This window comes from Patiria miniata, unplaced genomic scaffold (assembly GCF_015706575.1).
Source record: "Patiria miniata isolate m_02_andy unplaced genomic scaffold, ASM1570657v1 HiC_scaffold_20, whole genome shotgun sequence".
Lineage (NCBI taxonomy): Eukaryota > Metazoa > Echinodermata > Asteroidea > Valvatida > Asterinidae > Patiria > Patiria miniata.
Window position 1 is genome coordinate 13,843,094 of NW_024037059.1, and position 20,319 is coordinate 13,863,412.

Here is a 20,319-nt window from a genome sequence, read left to right on the forward strand (position 1 = left end):
ATGTTTTGTATTCCGTACCGGTACAGCAAGAGTCGTCATTTTAAAAGACGTCCCTTTTAGTTTTCTCCTATACAAACATCACGTTTTTATTAACATTAGGCCTTATATTTTGCAGTGTAAAGATACAATTTTCCTTACAAATCTCCGCTTACGTCAAGAAAAGTGGATAACCCACAGCGATGTATAGCAGGCAAGACTAACTCAAAATATCCATTCCGGTCAAATGCATCAGTGCTTGCGTAATACGCACATTGTACAGGGCCCCAATGAATTGTACAATTTTATGAAAATTACATTCTCCGGCGGAAGCTTGCCGGATTATTTTTAAGAAGCTGTTCGTTGAACAGCGCTATATTGTTGGTTTTGCTGTGAACGACCGTGATGGAATGTTAATACGGCAACAACACGTACGCATGAGGACAATTGTTTTGTGAAATGTATGTGATGGATGTGAACGTGCCAAAGTATAGTTACTGCCTGTACTGTAGTGAACGGCAAAAAAAATTCCACGTCACTGTCAAAGATTTCATTCAGAAGAAAAAAACTAGTTGCTGAAACACTGGCTTTGCCAGATGAATGTAAGAAGCTGAGAAGGCAAAAATGGCAACATATCAGAAACTTAGGAAATCACGAACACAACATATTAGTTCACCAAAATGAAAAACAAGGGTCTTGTCATCCGAAAGAGGCCAAAAGATAGCTCAAAGGGAAAGCATACTGTTAATGACTACATTCCTTGCAGTAAATGCTTTGGCTATTTCCACCGCCATTATCTTTGGAAACACAAAGAAATGTGCCCATATAGATGTGGAGATGGAAAGTCCACCAACAGTCATGTCAGAGAAGGGCGAATGCTCATACCAACAAAATTCAATCTGTAGGTGCAAATGAAAAATGTCCTCCAGGACATGAAAAGCGATCGTATGTCTCTGATTGTCAGAAATGACAAAGATATCCTACAGGTGGGGGTCATGTTCTGGGCAAAAGCAATTCAAATAGGAGCAGCGATAAGGCCAGGGAGAAGATGAGGACCCTAGCAAAGGTACTAGACAACTCCAGACAGCTTCAGCAGGCAAAAGATATGGTCCAACCATCATCTTTTGATACTGTTGTTGAAGCAGCTCTTCAGTTATCAGGTTATGATAGTAGTAACCAGTCATACAAAGCATACAGCACTGCCTTTAGGGTAGGCTTTGCCCTCACAGAGCTAGCAGCTGTCGTAAAGAACAACTTCATACGTTCTGAAAATCGTGACATGGTGTCTAGTGTTGATGATTTTTTGCACTTGTTAAAATCAGAATGGAGAGTGCACGTATCTGCATCTGCACAACATCAGCAGCAAGAAAAAATGTGGCAGACACCAAAAATCCTGCCGCTGACGGAAGACTGCGTAAAATTTGATTGGTTTTTGAGGCAGACGGAGGAAAATCTGAAGACAGTCATCAGAGAACAAAATATGTCTGCCTCAACCTACACAGAATTTGCTCAGGTAACCCTTGCCCAAGTTATTCTGTACAACCGAAGGCGCCCCAAAGAGGTATAACTACTAACCATGAACCACTATATCGACAGCACAAACCATCAGCGTCCCGTGCATGACGAAATACTAGAGTCATTAACCGCACCAGAGAAAGTTGCTATCCAAAGGCTCACTCTCTTAATGGTGCAGGGCAAACGTGGCCGAAGAGTGACAATATTGCTCCCACACCATTTGAAAGAGAGCATGGATATGCTTGCTGAGTACAATGTGGGGAAAAATTCCTATTCTCTACATGTACATGTAGGTGTAGTGAGAGCGCATCAACACCTATATTACATGTATGTATATAAGGGCTTACCAAGTTATGGCCCACCTTTCAGCTGTAGCTGTACCAAAACTGAAACATCCGGAGAATGTTTGGTTGTACCAAACTAAGAAAGCACTTAGCCACACTTTCGCAACTCCTAGATCTCAAAAAGAACGAGTTAGAGCAGTTAGCAAAGCACATGGGTCACGATGTGAGTATCCATCGTGAGTACTACCGTTTCCCTAGTGAAACGCTGCTCTTGGCAAAGATGAGCAAGATACTAAATCTTGCCCAAGAGGGAAAAACAGCTCACTTTAAGGGCAAATCCCTTCAGGATGTGGATCTGGGACCCGAAGAATCCTTTCATCCATCAGTTCCGAAGAGGATAAAAGTGAGGATGATAATCCAGAATTGGGCAGTGTATGAGAACAATGTTCCAACTGAGAGCCAGAGGAAAAGTGGCCCACGAACAAAAAAAGATGAAGGCCATGCAAAGAGAGTGGTAAAACCTAGACCTGAAGCTCGAACACAACGGCAGTACAATAGGTGGACAAAAGAGCAAGAACAATTCATCATTGCCCAAAAAGTACTTCTAAAAACAACAAGGCATCAGGAAAGTCAATGTGTTTACTGATCCTAAACAGAGGAGGGAACCTCCTTCAGGGCAAATCTTGGACAGAACTCAGAAATAAAATTCACAACATCAATCAAAAGGAAACAGAAAACATGAAGAAAATGGAACTCGGTGTTCAGTCATAATCACATTGCTTGCAGGATTTTAGTTTGAAGAGAGTGTCACTACTCTTCCAGGACGATCACAAAACCTTTCTCAAATTGCCTAATGAAGTGTTGAAATGTATAACTAAGAATTTGTCATTAAAGGGCATCCCTTCTTGCCTCCAAAACAAGATCTGTTTGTATGCACCGTGTGAAACAATCCGATATCGGATATCACTGCAATATGCTTAGGGATCAGCAATGATACAGCTAAAGCGTTAATTATTTACCTTGCCCAATTGTCAATTTCGACAAAGAATCCATGCAACTACTTAAATTTTAAAATGCGCCATTTTCCTGTTGGGCCTTTGGTTCTTCCACAAACACAGAGTCAGCTCATTCTGATTTATTATTTATCAACACTGTTCTGAATTCCTAGTTTTTCACTTGCCTGTGCATTGATATCTGCTTTGCTCGAAAAACATAGAGATTTTTACCAACTGTCAGATAAGTGGTGTTCGTTGTCACATTTTATCAACTGTATAGCTACCACAATGTGAAGCAAAGACCAAGTTTTCAGGAAGATGCTGTACATGTAGCTGCGCTGTGATTACAATGACTAGTTGAAGTAAGCACAGCATGACGTACACTCGTACAGTCTTATCTGGCTCTAAGAAATTGGCAATTCTAATGCAATTTGTATGTCTGATTTTGCCTTGAAGATTGAGTTGGTGTATATAGTATACCAATTCTCATATTTCCCCCTATTCTCTACTGCGGTACATATATTTGTTGTTCTTGCTGTACATGACCGTTTATTGGGGTTTTTTTTAGGAGATGGATACAATTGATATTGACGCTTTTAAAGGTGTAAATACACGGATAACGTTAGTTTACATGTACTTAAAAAAAGTTATTGATCAGGCAAGAAAGTGTGCTCGAAATCCAATGTCCCAGTCTAGCAGGCCACGATAGATTAACTAGATTATGCATGCTAAATCTTGCTTTTGGCAATTCAAACAGATGATGACTACAGTTGTTATAAGTGTTTGATACTTAACCATGGAATATTTATTTGATGATCGAGCAACGAGACCTGGAAGCGGCTGGAAGGGAAATGAAGCAGATAGTGAAGAAACTGCAGAAACAGTGTGCAGCCTTTGGACAATGATTATAGCAGGCGATCGCAAGAAATTAAAACCAGAGGCCTAGTATGAACTTGTGTGGCACACTTTCCAATAATTTGATAGAAACTGTTGATAGTTTTTTAGCATTTATGAAGAGGGTCAGCACATACACAATTAATACCTTCTACAGGACGTTTTTGAAATAATAATGAAGGATAGACATCGGATTGATTTGCCATCAAAAATTCAGTTTCAGAACCAAAGCCGATTACAAAAGAAGAACAAGTATTTCCTTATGTAGCTGGCTGTGTGCCATACTCGCTGTACAAGAAATTTATTCATCAGTTAAATGAGACAGCCAAAATACTTTGTAAATTTCTACAATGATGGCGAGCTTGTTGTTCAGATACTGCAAAGACATTTCTGGAGTGCCCAAATCAATGGGTAGAAGTTCAGAAAAAGGGTTGGCAATTCCATGTGTCCGATGGGGTGTTATTTGCTATTCTGCACAATGGAAACCAGGAAAATATTGACCAAATTTGCTCATTTGAATACATTCACTCAGGTGGACATACAATCTAAAGTTATTGACAAAATACAGGGACATCATAGGGTGAAAACATATTGGTGTAGTTTAACACAAGGTAAAATTAATGGTGAGAAATCAGAAAAACTCTTAGATATTGTAATTAAAAAATGGATAAAAATAAGGGCCAAATCTTTCATAAATGTTTATCTACAAGTAAGTCTTAAGAAAGCTTCTGTGAGAAATGTTTCGAAAAAAAAAAACCAGGGAAGGCCCTTCGCAAGGCAAAGTGAAAAACATAAGTTAAGCAACAACATGCATTTTCTAACGAGGAAAGGGGAAGCCCTTTTGTACTTTCTTCAAAGCCATGTTTACCAAGATGGCTGCCATTTTCTTTTTAAGATGGCTTCTAAAAATGCACCTACATGAACTCTGGTTAGTTTTGTCGCCTGTGAAGATGGAGTCAAGCTTAAACCACAAGTTTGAGTTTTTGAGGACGGGATTTCACCAGGCGAAGTAAAAGCTGATCTGCAAATGGGAAGCTCTACTAGAATGTTTTCATATATATCCAAATAGGCAAGGGGTCGTAACTTTTTATTCCAACACACGTTCCAGTTGGTGTTTTTGGACCTCATTAACGTGATTAAGGCCAGAAATAAACGAAGAAGCAAAAAAATGATGAGGACCAACAAATAACAAAACATGATTAGGGGCGGTATGTTGCGGGTTACTCCTCTTCGCTCATACTGAAGAAATACAAAAAACAAACAAATGCAACTGCAAAACTGTAAGTTTCTCTCATAATGGCAAACCTCAACTGAAAAGCACTCTGTCGAAACATTTCTCTAATATATGAAACAATGGGACAACGTGCAAAGCAGAGGTGGACTTTTTAAAGTCTCAGATAAATGTTATCTTATTAGAGCAATGGAGACCATCAGAAGAAAGTTTTTCAAAACAAATAATCTGGACTATTTTCAAGGAGGCCATGGGTAAGACCATGGGACAACTAAGTCATTACCGAATAATGATGGGTTATTTTCCCAAGCTTTTCTATGACTGTAGAAAAAGCTTGTCAATTTTCAGTTGAAAAATCACCCTGTCTACCAAAGTTCAAAACAATACTTACCTGCCTTGAAGCAAGGAAAGTAAACAGGGGATAGGGCCGAGTTACGTGCACCAAACCTGAACAGAGTCATGGGCTGGGAAGGCTGCTACATCAGAACAGGAACTGGATAGATGTTGTGTAGGCACTTGCATGCAGCAACTGAAATACATGTTGAAAAAAGAAAACAAACAAATTAGAAAAACATAAAAAGTTCACATGGATAAAGTCACAGATAACAGGAAAATGGTGCTTGTTGCCCATGGGCAAGACACTTAACTACAATTGTCTCTGTCCACCAAGGAGTATGAATGGGTATACCTGTGAGGGTAGAGGACCGAATGTGAGCTGATATCAGCTGAAGTGCACTGCAGTAACAACATGCATACGTAGGCCTAGATGCAACATCACAAGTCCTAGACCATGTAGACAAACAGGAATGTCCCTTGCCATGCTTGCATTGGGAAGCCCGAAGTTCATAAACTCAGGAAGACAGACATAGCCTAAGCCAATAGGGGTGCACACCGGTAAATAGGCCTGCATGTAAATCCATCCGCCGAGCTCATGAATAAAAGTTATACCCTCCAAATATTCTATATTAGAGAGTTCTGAGCGCCGTTAAATTGGGGAATTGAAGAGATATGGTAATGAACCTCTGGCCCGGGCTTGGGGCTTCCAATTCTGAGCATTTTGGATGCTATTGGGCTCGAAAGTGGCGCTTTTTTGCCATGTTGTGGAGGGATCATTTTTCAAGATGACTACTTTTCCACTTTGGGGAAAATAGGGGTCGTCTTCTTTGGGTGAGAATATCTCGAAAAGTCAATGGTCAACCCACCAAAAAATGAAAAAAAAAACGAAAGATGACATATTGATCATCATTTTTCTGTGCAGCTTGACTACCTGTGAGAGTTGTGAGCATTTTAAAAAGAATTTTGAAGTATGGGCATTTAGCACTAGTGTCTATGGGAATTTATTTGTAGGGTTGCATCCATAGGCCTGATCGAGACCAAATGATGTCACAGTTTGTTTACACGTGCGCTTTCCTACGTGGTAGACGGTCCCTACTTCATCTGGCATCCTGACTTCGCTCCCACAGGAAAGCGACATAGATGTAAACAAGCCATTACATCACTAGATCTTAGGTCTACTCAAGGAGTCTTGCAGAGAACTTCAACTGCAGTTTAAATATTTGTGATTGTGAATAAATAGGCCAGTCTTTCACTATTGTCTGATTGTTTTATCATTCCATAATTCTATTCGGCAACCTTGAGCAAACTTCTTTTAATGACAAGGCCTCTTTTTTGGGGGGGGGGGGGAAGAAAGGTGGGAGGGTTAAGATTTCTCTTAGGAAGGGGGGGGGGTTCAAATTTGATTTTATTGACAATTTTCCAGTTGAGCTTGTGCGAATCAACAAACTTTTATGCATGTGAAACCACACTATGGATCTTTAGTTTAAAACTAAACTCAGGATCTTTAAAAGGAATGGTCATGTGGAAAATGAAATAGACATACTAGATTTCAAACCAAAAGGACAAAAAGAATTTATTGACAAGAACTTTCAAAGAAAACCAAAAATGCCCAAATAAATAAAACCAAAACCACAAAAATCAAGACTAAAAAAAAAAGAAACCCTAAAACCAGAAACCAAAAACAAAAAGAGCAAATCCTAAAACCAACACAGCGTGAATTCATGGACACTTTGATTAACATCTGTATTAAAAAAACACAAAAAGAGAAAACATATAAGAAACATGGTCTCAATGCACATTCTTTAGGCCACATAAAAAAACGATGTTTAGCATAGCATCCTTGCCCCACCCCCTTCTGTTTTGGAGGCCTCTTTGTCTGTTGCATTTAGCCCATATAAAGCTTGTTTGTCATTTCCTGAGTCCAAGTGTCAGCCATTTAGAAAATAAAAAGGGCCTCCTCCTTCCTTTTTTTCAAAGAGGCAGGATGCTAAACATGTTTTTTTTTAATTTTGCCTCAAGCAATAAACAAACCAAGGAAGTGGGAGGTGCTAATCCCAGAACACAAGGATTAGCAGGCAATAAATCAAGTCCAGTGGCACCAAGCTATTATGAAAAAGCCATGTGAGTTAAATGAGAACAATGACAATTCTACAGTGTGGTAAAACCAGAGCACATGGTCCAGATCAACTCTACATTTTATAAATAAAAACATGCAAAAGAAAAAAGATCAAAATCTAACCTCCATATGAACTTTTAACATTTCTGAATAAGGCAAACTCAAGTCTAAAAGAAAAGCAAGGTTGAAATCAAACAGAACAACTAATAAAGTTTCCTCAAACTAAAAAAAAAAAGACTTTCATGAGAAAACAAATGCATTCATCATTAAAATAAGGATAAATAAATCCATCATCAGAAGAATGGGTTCAATTTTCATCTGGTGCATTGTCGTGGAAAGCATTCTCGTTGTCTTGCTTTCTGACAACACACCAGATGAAAACTGAACCCACTTGCGGCACCTGAAAGCAGTGTGGTATCACTGCAGTCATACATCGCGTCATACATCGCAGGCGCAGATTTTTTTTGTTGTTGTCACGTGATGCATGCATTTACGTAATTAACCAAACAAAATGACTGCTGAATGTATGAGGTATGTAAATGAAATCTGGGGTGGGATATTAGAGGTGAAAAAGGACAATTTTTGGCAGGCCATTCTGGAAGGGTCTCTTGCTACCACACTCTAACTAGTTTATGTCTCCAGCCATGCCAGCGCTACATGTGAATGAATATGAGCATGTCAGCTGGAGTTACTCAAAGCAAGCTAAAACATGTTAACAATATTTTCTATAACAAAGTTTATCCTCCAAATCCATTTATTTCTGAAAATTGCAGCAAAAGCAAATGATGTACATTCCTTTAACATGTTTAAACTTAAAGATAAGGATTATTCAAATCTGCCAACCTTTGACAAGCCCAAATCTGCCATTCGCAACACAAAACAAATTAGACCACTCACCTACAGTTCATTTCAGATTTGGGAATCTCACTCGAAGTGGTGATGCTTTGGGAATCCGAGCTTTTCCAACTTCAGTCTGACCAAGAGTCTGAAAGGTCACAGGCCTTGACGTCAACCGTCAAGTCAGCATACGCATAGCTGCCAACTTTTCAAAATCCCAATTAGTAATCAACTCGCGCGGTCATTTTCAACTTCTCGTTTTATCAAAAGCTTTACCAAAATCGAGTACAGGTACATGGTTTACATGTACACATACATGTGCATACCCTTCTTGTTGTGAATAATAATGTACTGTAGGCCAAAAGATAATTTAAAAAAAAAAAAAATATATATATATATTTTTTTAAATTAATTTTGTTTTAATGTCTGTATTTGTTTGTTGAAGTCAAATAAATAACAACAACAATAACGTGCGCATATGTTTTTTGAGATGCATGCTATCGATGTGGAGTTTCGAGTTCGTATCATGTTTTTACACACAATGATTTAGGGCCACCGTATGCAATAGAAATATCCCGCCAACATACCTTGCAAACGCATGCTGATTTATCTTTTCTGGACGTTGTGACAAACTCAAACTCAGTATGACCAATTATTCCAACCATACTCTTATTAAATTCCATGATTAAAATCTCGCACTGATGGGTCTCATCCCGGCAATAAGCGACTAAATGTGCTCACGATCGTCACTGAAAAGTACCCACATACAGTACACACAACCACACATCCACAAGATGCACACAAATGACACACCATTGAAAAATATTTTTAGTCTGGTCCTCAAGTACTCCACTGCGCACACTGCATTAATGTCTATCAGGTGCTTGACTGCATTCTTATTAGACTTGTCACCAGTCCATCCATTATCGCGACAAGTATTTTTTGTTTCGTTAGGTAGAAACTGGGAAATTCGTAATGTTTTAGTGGCAAATCGTATTTTCGTAATTTAACAAACAATTCGTAATAATTACGAAAAAATCGTACTAGTTGGCAGCTATGCATACGTGGCACTGATTTCTTGGATGCAAGATGCATGAAGCTATTCTGCATTAGCTGTAGGCTAGGTTGCCCCATGAATGCAGGGCGTGCCCTCGTGCAACTGAAACTTGATCCTGTATGCTCGTCCCAAGTCGACCCCCAAACCAAGACAAAACTTAGTGATGAGTGAACATCTATGAGATTGCTTGAACCTCACAAATGCAAGATTATAAGTGCATCAAAACACCACGGAGCCAAAAACTAATTTCGAACCACGATACATTACGATGATCTGTTCCTTGCTCTGCGCATGGAGGTTTCTGGGCTAGGCTCACGCCACAAATTCACCACCTGTCGAAGGCTTGTGTGTGCGGCGCGCGCCGTGTTGTTTACAAAAACTAACCAGTAACTTGCAACAGCGCCACCACTTGACCAAGATATGTAAGGCATATTGTTTTTAAAAACTTTTCATAATTCAGCCAGTACATCAAAGGAATATTGGTTGGGATTGTATCGGTGAAAGTGCTCTATTTTTCATAGCTTTTTAAAAGTAAAGCGCATATCAATACAAGTATAGTTCAATAGCTTTTCAGACAATAATGTTTTTAACTATAGCCAACTAAAACAAATGCTTCTTTTTCAGTTTGTCCACGGCGAATATTCGAAGGCCCGCGCAGGCGGGTCGAATTAAACTTTATCGCAAAAGAGGCTATATCAGAAGGAAAAGCAGAATTATCTAGTATGAAGTTAACCAAACATCCCCTACAAGGGCTACCATTTCCAACGGAGAAACAACCATTGATGCCCCCAAAAAAGAAAAAAAAAAAACTAAAAAAATTGATTAAAAAATTGAAGGTAAAACTACGCTCACCTCAAATCCATATATATTCCTAAAATTTCCTAATGTTAAGACTGTGGACAGAATGAAAAATGGAATTTTATTTAATTAGCCGGATAAAATATTTACTCCAACGGATTTTTTCGTTGTTGAAAAGCTTATGAACTATACCGTACCGGTACTCCCCAAAATGTGTATATTTGGGATGTGTTTGTTTTAAAGCTGTGAAAAGAGGACGCTTTGATCGGGTCGGTATTTTTGGGGGGGGGGGTACCTTGTACATCAGAGTGGAACCTCCTTCCATGCAGCGTCTGGTTAAACATCGAAAGCAAAGTTTTTACCCGGCTTTTTAAAACGTTTATCATTCGAATTCCCGGATCTAAATTTGTTTTTTTTTTCGTATTTGTTTTCATTTGTGCGCCTTGGATGTATTTTGGACAGATATGTGTGCGGTATAAATTATCAATATAATTTTTAAGAGCGTGAGATTTAAACGACTTACGAAAAAAACTCACTTTCAGAATTTGCCACTTTCGACTTCACAAACTTTAATCGCAACTTTTTGCTCCCTTCGGACCGATGGGGCGTGTCATCCGCTGTTTCATTTTGTTTAAAGATATTATTTAAACAAACCTGCACAGCTCATCATTGTTTCAATAAAATCTTTATCTAATAATTATGTTATTACTAAAATTTCCAAAAGTAGTAGGACAAGGGTGATTTCACATAAAAAGGTCCCATTAATTATGTCGGGTTTCAGTTGGTCTGAACATAATTATGATTTGATTCCTAATTTGATCAACTGAACTCATTTTGTGTGGTTGCTTCTCTTAATTTAGGAGATTCACTTTTGAAGATTATATTTTCACAAATCAACAAGTCAAAGCCTCGAACGTTGTTATAACCGAATTTTTCCGACGAACATTTTTTTTCTTGGGACGATCAGCGCCACAGTTAAAGTTTATTGCGCACTTTTGGGCAATTGGTGGCGCTGTTAAAAGTTACTGGTCCGTAAACAACTTTTCCCCCACGATTTCGGGTACGGTACGTTGGCATGCGTGGTATGTGATCTCAAATTACATGCAAGACAGACATGACAGAAGAAGTACAGTGAATGACACGTGTCTTGTTCGCAAAATGGGTTTTGAAATGGATTTTGCTATGCATTTTCCTCATACGTTCGTTAGATTGCCATCGATGTAGCTCCAGCGGTTAACTGTTCATGATAACTTTGTTTCGATGGTCGACGGATCACACATGACAGGCATGTCAACGGCACTTCTCCACATTGCAAACGGACTGGCTTAGTCATGTCAGTGGCTGCACGCAACGTGGTCCACTCAAGAAATGAATGCCACGTGCGTGACGTGAAGGTCGGCGCCCGCGCCCAGGCCTCCATGCTTCCAGTTCCAGGAACTTCTGAAGTCGGAACTTGTGAAAATGCACATCAATGGATGCCCATGTAGCTCCATGGTATGACCATGGGTATGACGTACGAGGCTCCCAAAACTGGAGGTATATCGTTTAACTTATGTCACGAATTGCAGGAAAGATTCCCATATCTGGCCATCACTTTTTACGCTCTATCCTGTGCACAAACCCTTTGACTAAGTAATATACATTTAGTATGAGCCTGGTCTAAAAATTTGTGTTTTCCCAGTATAAATACTTGGAAAGAATGTTGCAGTCTGACACTGATTTTTACTTCATCATATATCATCTCAATGAAGGTCAGTCATTGCAAAAATGATGATATGACACGAATCTGGGACTGAGATTTCCAATTTTGTTAGAAAATACTTGGGAAATTTTCTTGGCTTGCCATAGACTTTGTACACAACCGCTGAAGTAGCGTCAGGTTACAACATTCTTTCCAAATACTTCAATATTTTGCCGACTAAATTTTGACTTTTTATGACATGTTATCACTTTCAAATGGCTTATAAGTTATAGGCCCTACCTGTATACTATAGGGAAAAATTAATGATGGCCAGATATGGGAATCTTTCCCCTTCTAATTTATTTTTTAGAAGTAGGCCTAGTCGAAATGAGGAAAACATGTTGCAACCTGATGCTTTTTTTCTCGCCAAACCTGGTAAAGCTACAGTACACAGTCTTTTTTCAACGCACTCACCTTCAATTTGTGTGTGAAAACGCACGCGTGTTGCAAGCATTACCTGCGCAGACATGGCAGATTATGGAGGGTCGAGGATATGAATTTTCAATGAGGGTCAGTCATTGCAATGATAAGGCATGAATCTGAGACTGAGAAACATTTCCAATTTTGTTAGAAAATACTTAAAATTTCTTGACTTTCCATAGTCAAACCGCTAAAGTAGCGTCATGTTGCAACATCAGGCGTGGATCATTGAATGAAAGTATGGTTCAACTATGGCCCATACCGTACATGTAGTTTCACCATGTTCACTCATACCATAGTACGGACCGTATGATTTCAAATATTTTGCGCGTACTCCAGAGTCATAAAGTCTTGCATCAAATGTTTTTTTAATCAAAACAGGTCGTACAGTCTCTTTGTAAAATTCACCAACGAATGACCATGTTTTTGCCAACACTGTACATAGTTCTGGATCGCGCGTTCCAGGATCCAACTACACGTGCGTTAATCAATTTTATGTATCGTGTTCTGTGCATGGGTCAATGGTTTTCGGTTCGTGCGTGTTCATGCCGTCGCGCTGCAGACAAAAGTTTCAAAATCATTTACCAGTGTTAACATTACATTGTAGTTCTCTGTTTTAAAATTTGCTGGAATTTTCTTGACTGAACCGTTTTTTGAAAAATAAAATAATACTTTATCAGAAAATGTGCTGAATTCGGTGGTGTTCTGGCTGAACAAAATTGATTTTCTTGATACGGAACTAAGAAAAGTGGCATCGGTACTTTTCACGTCACAAAGTCAAATTCAAAGAGCTGAAATTTGTGAAATTATTTTGTACTATCTCAATCATTGAAGGTTAACTTTTTAACCAATGTCACTTGATTTTGTTGATAAGTTGAGCCGAAAGCAGACTGAATAATGGTTGCGATCCGGAACTAGGTTAACAAATGCAGTAATGATTTTCTTTTCTTTATTCAAAATGTTGTAATTGCAGTTTTCATTTTTGGATCTCTGTTGTAAAATATCAGTAGTTTATCAACATTCCAATCCTCTGCTAAAGCATTGAGCTATAATTGCCTCCATACCTACTGACACTACCTCATTCTTATTCATTACAACCTGTTTTCTATCACCTCAGATTTGTTTATTCCTAATCCCCAGTGTGGCTTGCCCAGGAATGCGAGGCACAGCCAAACTTCCTGTGGTGGGTCAGTTTTGTTTTAGCCACCAGCAAGAAACAGTCATTACCACACACACACACACACAGGTCTGCAAATCATGGCAGAGTGGCAACAAAATCAAAGAGAGATTCTTATCGTTTCGGTTTGCGGTAACACCATGTGGTAATAACTACTGCTTAGAAGATATTACACATGTAGTTCTGAAAAGAACTTGCCCTGCTTATTATCAACTTTGCTAAGTAGTTTTTTGTACTGATAAGAATAGTCCTGCTGTAAGTTCTAAACGAACTTGTCTTTGGTCTCAACGTTTCGACTAGCCTGCTCTAGTCATTGTCAGGAGACTGAAGATAGTTGGAGATGCTACTCCTTAAGTAGGATTTGTTAGGATTCGGAGTGCTTGCTGGGCATGGTGTTACCGCAAACCGAAACGATACCGATACCCCACCATGCAAAGCCTCAAATCTTATAAGAGAGATTCTTGTTATGAAGCAAATGCGAACCTACGATGTTTATTTATGGTGCCATGGTGTAAGATGTTTGGTACATGCAAAAAAATAGTTAGTGGCCTGACGTTTCGACCCTACATGTAGCAGAGTCTTTCTCAGCCTTCGAGAAAGACTCTGCTAGGGTCGAAACGTCAGGCTACTAACTATGTTTTTGCATTTATACCATAGGTCCTTTTGGTTGGTTTGCAAATGTTGTATCTTCCCTTTAAATTCATTTTGGGCGTGCTTCTGACTAGCCCCATAATTATGGCTGTAATACTGGACTTCCTTCGTATAGTGAGCACATTGGTCATAATGTGCGGGGGAAAGTTTATTTTGAAGAGATCGAAATGGGGACTTTTTTTTTTTTTTTTGCACTTGATATTCGCTATGGAAGATACAAAACTGGAAAAGAAAACTCTTAGGTGTACAAAGTCTATGGAAAATGGACAGCATATTTGAAATACTTTTCTAACAAAATTAGAAATGTTTTCTTAGTCCCAGATTCATCTTTTATCATTTTTGCACTGACTGACCTACATAGAGATGACAGAGGATGAATATAATTGGCGTCAGGGTGAAACTGTGTTTCCAAATTGTGTTTCTGTTGTTGCTTACTTACAATTACATTGTGTCGGGCAAAATTTCTTGAAAAAATTGCAGTGAGTTTGTCTGAAAACTTTGCAGTAATTTTCTCTGGGTCACAGGTCATGTGCATTTGACCTTCTGATTTTCCCTGGTCGTTAACCGATTAAAGGGAATGTACATCATTGGCTTTTGCTGTAATTTTCAGAAATGGAGTATTTGAGGGGTTAGTATAATATATCAAATATTGTTACACTGACATGTTTGAAGTTTTATGTTCGAAAATGCTGGAAAAAACCAAGAAAAACAAAATTGTTCAAGTAGTCTGGTTCCCTGACTCCACTAAAGATGAAATGGATCAATTTATAGTTGCCAGAAAATTGTAAGGTAAGGGAACCAGTCTAGCTGGCCTGCACCCGTTCATGAACATGTAACCAAAACCAAACAAAATTTGGACTGAAAAAAGGTAAATTTGGAGCAGTAGTTGAAATATAGTTAGGTTTTTCCAACGGTGGTCGGCCGACCACCGTTGGAAATATATACAAAAATACCATTTTCTTGAAAATGACTTCACACCAGGTGCCATAATTTTACAGGATGCTTTAGACTGTCATTTACCAACATCCTAGTCAGGTATTTCTTAAAAACTTGGTAGTTTTATTTTTCAATCTTTGCAAATGTTGTATACTCCCTTTAACTTAATTTAACTTCCGTAGTAAATTATCGAGTGAAAAACAAAAGTCACGGTTTCGATATCATCCAAGCAAAGTATTGTTCAAGTCATATATTGCTAGAGTAAGAAAACGCAATTTTCATGTGGACTGGCTTCCCAAGCTTCCCAATACAAGGGACAGTCCAGTCCCCAGGTTTGCCAAGAATTGTGGTGTCACCTCAATTTGGTACATATATACCTTGAGTACATGTAGGTTTAATTGTATTGACTATTTTGAAGATTACTTTTATTTTTAATTTGTGTTGTTTCTTTTTTTATATCACTGATAACAGACCTGGTTGAGTTAGAAGCACCGCCATTGCTCCGTACAAGTTCCTGAGCCTGTCCAGTTCCTGTTCTGATGTAGCAGCCTTCCCAGCCCATGACTCTGTTCAGGTTTGGTGCATGTAACCCAGCCCTGTCCCCTGTTTACTTTCCTTGCTTCAAGGCAGGTAAGTCTTGTTTGGAACTTTTTAGGAAAGGGTTAAGTTTTAATTGAAAGTTTGTAAACTTTCCCAGTCAAAGCATGGGAAAAATCGCCACTATTGAGTAAGGTAGTTAATACACCTAGGCGATAGGTAAATATTATACCTCATACATATTCATGATTGGAAGCAAAATAACCCTAACTCCCTAGGCCTTTTTGCTAGGATGTAGCCTCAATCCTGCAAAATCCCCCAATTGGCCTCATGGAAAAATAGCATATAGCCTCAATCCTGCAAATTCCTCCAGTATTTCTTGAATATGGTTCGTGGAGAGGTGATTACTGCCTGAATCCTGCAAAATCCTGCGGCTATGACTGTCAATGGGTTAGGCAGAGGCAGTGACATCCTGGAGCAGTGCGGAGGATTTCGAGTATAATCAAGGACTAAATTTATGCTAGGCTGAGCATAAACAACACAAGGTCCGGCCCAAGACCTTGACACAGTGCGTACTCCGAAATCAGCAACGCACTTTTGCCATGTAACCTTAATCCTGCAAATTCCTCCAATTTGCAAAAAGGATTTTGGAGGATTCAGGGCGGTTAGGGTTAATCACTAGTCCATTCACCATCATGCGTCAGCTGCCAGTTTTGCTGGCAAATTATTAACGCTTTTCTCAGACGTGTCTCACCATTTGCTACGACACACTTTGAGTACACTCCACACATGTTATCGCTCTTTTAAAGTATTGCATTTCAAAATGTTAAGCCTTACCGTACTAGTGTATTTAACGTAAAAGCTGTTACAACCGAAGAATTACTTAGATTTTCTAACTGGCATGAACAAACACCATATTATCTGTGGAGAGTAAATTTCTGTATACTGTCAATCAGGTCAAACTGCTGGGCCATCACTCCCAACAGAAGGCGTTGGCAGTATCAAGAGTGATTTGTTGTATTAAAACAACATTACGTAACAGCTTATACGTAAACTTAAGGGAATGGTTTCCATACTAACATGACAACTAAGGCCAAAAAAAAAAAAAAGTCGGTCTCTGGTCAGCGCGCGTGTCGATTTTAATCATGCGCATTGATCTTGTTTTTTTTCCAAAATGTTCCGCGGTAGCTCCAACAGCGCCCTCTATTTCCACACCTCAATTTTTTTTTACTAAAGAGCACCAACGAATGGGAAATTGCACCAAGGCAAATGATCGAAAGCATCAAGGCAAATTATGGAGGACACCAATGTACATGAGGACACCAAACAAGCAAAATAGTACCCACCTTGTCTGTACAATCCAAGCTTGAAGAAAAAAAAAAAAATCCGCGTGGCTGCGTCAATTCCGGAACTTTGGTCTGACCAGAGACTGAATATTTTTTTTTTTTGGCCTAATATTAACAAAGCGTCCGCCAAAGAGCTCACTGCTCTACCAGGAATAGGGCAAACTTTTGCTCGAATAATTATAGCCATAAGAACCCAAAAGATCCTGGTAACAATAAGTGTCTTTCACGAAACACTATCCCTTCAATCTTCACTGCACAAACTAGCAGAAAGGGCCTCATATCCATTGAATACACCAATTGTGAAAATGGTAGGGGTTTATAATGGAGGAAGGAACAAACTGCAGCAGTTTGTACTCTGGTCGTTTAATAGCTGAAATTAAAAAATAACACGAATTAGAACAAGTTAACAAAAATTAACATGGTCTTTTTAGCTCCCTGAAATTATTATCAGTGTTGATTGAGTCAGTTCGCAACATGCACTCTCAGAAGTCTCTCATAATTAACTGTAAAAGTGTGATTCTATTATTCTAATTTAGAAATGTTAGTTAACCTGTTTTTCTGACTTTCTTGACTTTCTCTGTGTGTGCCTTGGATGTCTTCTTTCCATCTGAACCCGATGCCACTCCAGCGCTGGTACTCGCAGTGGATTCCGGGCCATCTTCCATACTGACAGAAGCCACATCTGCAAAATTTCGGAATTAAAAAAAAATGAATATTAAAATAAATTATCTGCACAAAAAGTTATTATTCTAGTAGCTCGCAAACACAGTGTGTGATGCATTGTACAAATACTGTACATGTACATGTTTCATTTTAAGAGATATTCTTTTCCTAACAAAACTGGTTGGGGCCTTAAAAAAAAAAAAATTTCAGTGATATAGTCCCTAGTGACAGTAATCATGTAGTTTAGGACACTTCTTTACGTGGGGAAAACAATGTTTTTCAAGATTCGTTCATGAAGATATTAAGCAACTTTCCAGCTTGTAAGGCTGAAGAAAACAATTTGAAGTAGGCTCCTTTGGGAAAACAGTTTTCTTAAACTGAAATGGACTACTCTCGTTAAAGATTACAATAAAATATATATATTTTTTTTAAACTAACACCAAAGTTGACAAATTCTAAAGAAATTTAGGTGGATTGAAAGGAATGGACTTTATTTTGATACCATTTCAGCAGTTTCAGGGGATCAAGAATTTTTAAAGTATTTCCATGGTAGGCCTAGGAATTTCCTGAAAACAAATGGAAACTGTTTTCACTCCCAGATTCATGTCTTTTCATTTTATTTCAACATTTTTGCAGTAGCCACTATGCTAATGGCTACAAAGAAAAAGTGGCATCAGGTTGCAACATTCCTTCAGGTGGATTTCGTTGGGAAAAAAAACATTAAAGACTAGGACCCTAATATTGGAAAATATACCTGAAGTTTCAGTAGAACATGCAGGCCGACAACGAATACAAATCCACAGATACTCTGGGATTGTTTCTTTGCTGAGGCCGGCGCAATCGTAATGCCACCACGCGTTGGTCGTCATCGCAAGCAATCATTTCTGAAGTTGACGCTTTGTTACAAACACAGTATTGGCCACCATTGTCTTCAGAATCATTGCTAACGTCTGACAACTCATTCACGTCCAAATCATCTTCAGAAATATCGCTCAAATCCGAACCATAGACGAAATCTTCTTTGCCGCATCCGTACCCCGCTATTTTGACAAACAGATTTAGTGAACTGAGCATGCGCAGTTGTACACCCATAATGCAACGTGGCGAGTGCTGCAGTGGCCTTCGCCGCGATAATTAGATTTAGATAATGCTTGCGGCTGTTTACCCAGTGTTGTTTTACGACCGCTGCAAGACAGTGGGTACTTTTGATGACCAGTTCGTTCGAACTCCTTGTGTTCCTTCCTCCATGGGTTAATATATACGTGTATCTTCTGTTTCCCTTGTTCTTTGGCTTTCAGTACAGTTTGGATGTGAATCTCTCTCTGTTCCAGTGCAAGCCTTTTGGCGGGGCTTGCCATTGTGATTAACTCTTGAACTACATTGTACTGTTGCCTCACTGTCTAACCGGGGTAGGATGCCACTTACAACAATTTTTGCTGAGGGAAACGGCTCACGTGATGTTGCAAGAAGCAGCTTGTATTGCTCTATTGCATATTGCAGGACCTCTGTATTGCAGGAAACGATGCTCAGAACGAATTACAATGTCCGTTTTACAAACGATTTTGTAAACTATAACTCTTTGAAACATACCGATAACATCGGAGGTTGTGCTCCTGCTTAACCCTCTGCCACATTGACTTTATCCCAATCAGTGTTCCACCAGGCTTGTTCATTTCAGTCTGAAACAGATAAAGTTAAAACATTGAAAATGAAACCTTTAATACCCGCTTCTCGCGCACACCATAGCTAAATGATCAGCAAAAAAAGTATTTCCAGACCCTACCGGTTGTTCATGGAGGAAGGTATGTTCCTTACTCCATTGTTCAGCTCCGGTGACTTCCCCTCGCGAGGCGAAATCAAAGGGGGGAGTTTTTTGCCTGACCCATGCAAATGAAGTCTCATATACACAGTCTAAAGAATCAGAAAACTCAACTCAAATCTAACCAAATCTCTATTGCCTCCGTATAAGTATTTACCAAGTGCAACCATGGAGGAAGGAATTTGCTTAACACGTACACTGACATACACGTACCTCAAAAGATTCACCTTTAAACAATCCTTTTTCCTGAAAACACTCCAAGAGGTGAGATAGACCAATGAATAAAAATAACAGGGCGTTGCTTTTCAACTTGCATATTTAAGTTTGGACATGTTTAGGCTTCGGAATATATCATTAATATCATACCTCCACAACATGACGAAGCACATGATGGGGAGCTTCCGCCCAATCTCCTCCTCGCCGTCTCAAGCCAATCCGAGCAAGAATTCGCTGAAGTTGACATAAAGTTAAGAAAAAAATACATGATTTGTAAACATTTATAAATTGTATGTTTCAACATTCTCAACATTAAAACGACCTTGAGTGGGTTGCATACTGTATTTGAAAGAGCGTTGCAGTAAATGCGCTCGGGATACCATAATTAGAATAGTTAATACACAAAAAAAATTAAGAAGAAAAGGTACATGTACGTACCTTATAGAAATGTTGTAAATTCCATCCAACTTGTCAACAATCTCACGTTGCTTTAGTCCTTGTTCAAATAGAGCCGCGATGATGTTGTCGCCTATTTGACAACGAACACAATAATTAAGGAAAGTAGTATTCAACCAACACACTTTGATAACATGTTCACATACCTTTTAATGTGCTCAGTGTTTCCCCTGGGTTGGTGATAGGTGTGAGGTGGTAAAAGAAATTTTGTAAAAACCCGACCCTGCGAGCGGGAAGCGCGAAGCCCTTACGGCGTGGGGTCCGGGGCCCGCCTAAGGGCCCCGGAAAATTTTGAATTCTAGACGCTCTGTGGTGCAA

The 20,319-nt window shown here is 39.1% G+C and overlaps 1 pseudogene; it reads left to right on the forward strand.

The window, feature by feature from the left end:
* Nucleotides 1–3,182: 3,182 nt before the first annotated feature.
* On the forward strand, nt 3,183–4,586 carry LOC119727855 (annotated as a pseudogene).
* The last annotated feature ends 15,733 nt before the right edge of the window (nt 4,587–20,319 follow it).